This window comes from Scyliorhinus canicula, chromosome 17 (genome assembly GCF_902713615.1).
Source record: "Scyliorhinus canicula chromosome 17, sScyCan1.1, whole genome shotgun sequence".
Classification (NCBI taxonomy): Eukaryota; Metazoa; Chordata; class Chondrichthyes; order Carcharhiniformes; family Scyliorhinidae; genus Scyliorhinus; species Scyliorhinus canicula.
In genome coordinates, this window is record NC_052162.1 from 102,472,466 (window position 1) to 102,476,475 (window position 4,010).

Below are 4,010 nucleotides of genomic sequence, written 5' to 3' on the forward strand. Positions count from 1 at the left end.
CAAGTGCAGACCGTCCAGTTTGTACTGGTCCCACCTCCCCAGAACCGGTCCCAATGCCCCAGGAATTTGAATCTCTCCCTCTTGCACCATCTCTCGCGCCACGCATTCATCCTATCTATCCTGACATTCCTACTCTGACTAGCTCGTGGCACTGGTAGCAATCCTGAGATTACTACCTTTGAGGTCCTTCTTTTTAGTTTAACTACTAACTCCCTGAATTCCGCTTGTAGGACCTCATCCCGTTTTTTACCTATATCGTTGGTGCCTATGTGCACCATGACAGCTGGCTGTTCACCCTCTCCCCCCCCCCTCCCCCCCAGAATGTCCTGCAGCCGCTCCGAGACATCCTTGACCCTTGCACCAGGGAGGCAACATACCATCCTGGAGTCTCGATTGCGTCCACAGAACCTCCTGTCTATTCCCCTTACGATCGAGTCCCCTATCACTATAGCCCTGCCATTTTTCTTCCTGCCCTGCTGTGCAGCAGAGCCAGCCATGGTGCCATGAACCTGGCTGCTGCTGCCTTCCCCTGGTGAGCCATCTCCCTCAACAGTATCCAAAGCGGTATATCTGTTTTGCAGGGAGATGACCGCAGGGGACACCTGCACTGCCTTCCTACACTTGCTCTTTCTTTTGGTCACCCATTTTCTATCTCCCTCAGTAACCTTCACCTGCGGTGTGACCAACTCACTAAACGTGCTATCCACGACCTCCTCAGCATCGCGGATGCTCCAACGTGAGTCCATCCGCAGCTCCAGAGCCGTCAAGCGGTCTAACAAGAGCTGCAACTGAACACACTTCTTGCACGTGAAGGAGCCAGGGACAGTGGACGTGTCCCTGAGCTCCCACATCGCACACGAGGAGCATGACACGGGTCTGGGATCTCCTGCCATGTCTTAAACCCTTGGTAAACTTAAACAACTACAATTTCAAAATAAAAATAAATAAATTAGACAATGAAAAGAAAAAGAGAGACTACTTACCAGTCACTTACCAGGGTTAAAAAGCACCTCCTCACACTCTGCACCGATTTACCTCACTGCACCAAATTACCAAGTTTCAATCTCCCACTCTGTATGAGTCTCACTCCGGATGAGTCTCCTGGAAAGTGCTCGCTTACTTTGTGCGCAGTCTGTCTGTCTTTTATACAGACCTCAGCTAACCGATGACTCAAAAAAATACCTTAACTTCAAAGAGAATAATACAATGTGCCCCTAAACAGGCCTCAACAGGCCTCAGGTGATTGCCAGATAACTGCCTCTCAGCAATTAGGGTGGGGGCAGCTTCAACCAATCAGGCACCAAGCTCCACACTGCACTTTTAACTGAAAAACAGCAGAATTAGATTTTCCACTTACCTTTGCTGATTTACCTCACTGCACCAAATTACCAAGTTTCAATCCTCCACTCTGTATGAGTCTCACTCCGGATGAGTCTCCTGGAAAGTGCTCGCTTCGAAAGACCTTCCCAGGAGAGTCTAAGGTAGGACAACTAGAGCTCCTCACAGACCGCATGGTTCGGTTGGAGCAGCAGTTGGATGAACTGAAGAGCATGAAGGTGGCGGAAAGCGTCACAGATAGCAGTTATATAAATGTGGTCACACCCAAGGTGCAGGCAGAGAAATGGGTGACCACCAGAAGGGGCAGGCAGTCAGTGCAGGAATCCCCTGTGGTTGCCCCCTCTCGAACAGGTATACCCCTTTGGATACTGTGGGGGGGGTAGCCTATCAGGGGAAAACAGCAGCAGCCAGAGCAGTGGCACCATGGCTGGCTCTGATGTTCAGCAGGGAAGGTCAAAGCACTAGTCATAGGGGACTGTATAGTCAGGGGCACAGATAGGCAGTTCTGTGGACGTGAAAGAGACTCCAAGATGGTATGTTGCCTCCCTGGTGCCAGGGTCCAGGATGTCTCAACGGGTAACGGGCATCCTGAAGTGGGAGGGCAAACAGGCAGAAGTCGGTGTACATATTGGTACTAACGACATAGGTAGGAAGGGGATGAGGTCCTGCAGCAGGAGTTCAGGGAGCTAGGCAGAAAGTTAAAAGACAGGACCTCTAGGGTTGTAATCTTGGGATTACTCCCTGTGCCACGTGCCAGTGAGACTAGAAATAGGAAGATAGAGCAGCTAAACACGTGGCTAAACAGCTGGTGTAGGAGGGAGGGTTTCCGTTATCTAGACCACTGGAACTCTTCCGGGGCAGGTGTGACCTGTGTAAGAAGGACAGGTTGCATCTAAACAGGAGAGGCATAAATATCCTGGCCGCGAAGTTTGCTAGTGTCACACGGGAGGATTTAAACCAGTATGGTGGGGGTGGATACCGGAGCAATAGGTCAGGAGGTGAAAGCATTGAGTGAGAACTAGGGAATAGGTCCAGTATGGCTCTGAGGAAGAGCAGACAGGGAGATGTTGCTGAAAACAGCGGGTCTGATGGCCTGAAGTGCATATGTTTTAATGCAAGAAGTATTACGGGTAAGGCAGATGAACTTTAGAGCTTGGATTAGTACTTGGAACTATGATGTTGCCATTATAGAGACCTGGTTGAGGGAAGGACAGAATTGGCAGCTAAACGTTCCAGGATTTAGATGTTTCAGGCGGGATAGAGGGGGATATAAAAGGGATGGTGGAGTTGCGCTACTGGTTAGGGAAATTATCACAGCTGTACTACGGGAGGGCACCTCGGAGGGCAGCGAGGCTATATGGGTAGAGATCAGGAATAGTCACAATGTTGGGGGTTTAATACAGGCCTCCCACAGCCAGCGGGAGATACAGGAGCAGATAGGTAGACAGATTTTGAAAAGGAGTAAAAGAAACAGGGTTTTTGTGATGGGAGACTTTAACTTCCCCAATATTGACTGGGACTCACTTCGCGCTAGGGGCTTGGACGGGGCAGAGTTTGTAAAGAGTATCCAGGAGGGCTTCTTAAAACAATATGTAGGGGCTGTACTGGACCTGGTATTGGGGAATGAGCCCGGCCAGGTGGTAGAAGTTTCAGTAGGGGAGCATTTTGGGAACAGTGACCACAACTCAGTAAGTTTTAAAGTGCCAGTGGACAACGATAAGAGTGGTCCAAGGGTGAATGTGCTAAATTGGGGGAAGGCTAATTATAACAATATTAGGCGGGAACTGAAGAACCTAGATTGGGGGCGGATGTTTGAGGGTAAATCAACATCTGACACATGGGAGGTTTTCAAATGTCAGTTGAAAGGAATTCAAGACCGGCATGTTCCTGTGAGGAAGAAGGATAAATACGGCAAATTTCGGGAACCTTGGATAACGAAAGATACTGTGAGTCTCTTCAAAAAGAAAAAGGAGGCATTTGTCAGGGCTAGAACGCTGGGAACAGACGAAGCCTGTGTGGAATACAAGGAAAGTAGAAAGGAACTTAAGCAAGGAGTCAGGAGGGCTAGAAGGGGTCAGGAAAAGTCATTGGCAAATAGGGTCAAGGAAAATCCCAAGCCTTTCTACATATACATAAAAAGCAAGAGGGTAGCCAGGGAAAGGGTTGGCCCACTGAAGGACAGACAAGGGAATCTATGTGTGGGGCAAGAGGAAATGGGCGAGATACTAAATGAATACTTTGCATCAATATTCACCAAAGAGAAGGAATTGGTGGATGTTGAGTCTGGAGAAGGGTGTGTAGATAGCCTGGGTCACATTGAGATCCAAAAAGTCAAGATGAAAATCGCTTATTGTCATGAGGAGGCTTCAATGAAGTTACTGTGAAAAGCCCCTTGTCGCCACATTCCGGCGCCTGTTCGGGGAGGCTGGTACGGGAATTGAACCGTGCTGCTGGCCTACTTGGTCTGCTTTAGAACATAGAACATAGAACAGTACAGCACAGAACAGGCCCTTCGGCCCTCAATGTTGTGCCGAGCCATGATCACCCTACTCAAACCCACGTATCCACCCTATACCCGTAACCCAACAACCTCCCCCTTAACCCTACTTTTATTTATTTATTTTTTTTTAAATTTAGAGTATCCAATTATTTTTTCCAATTAAGGGGCAATT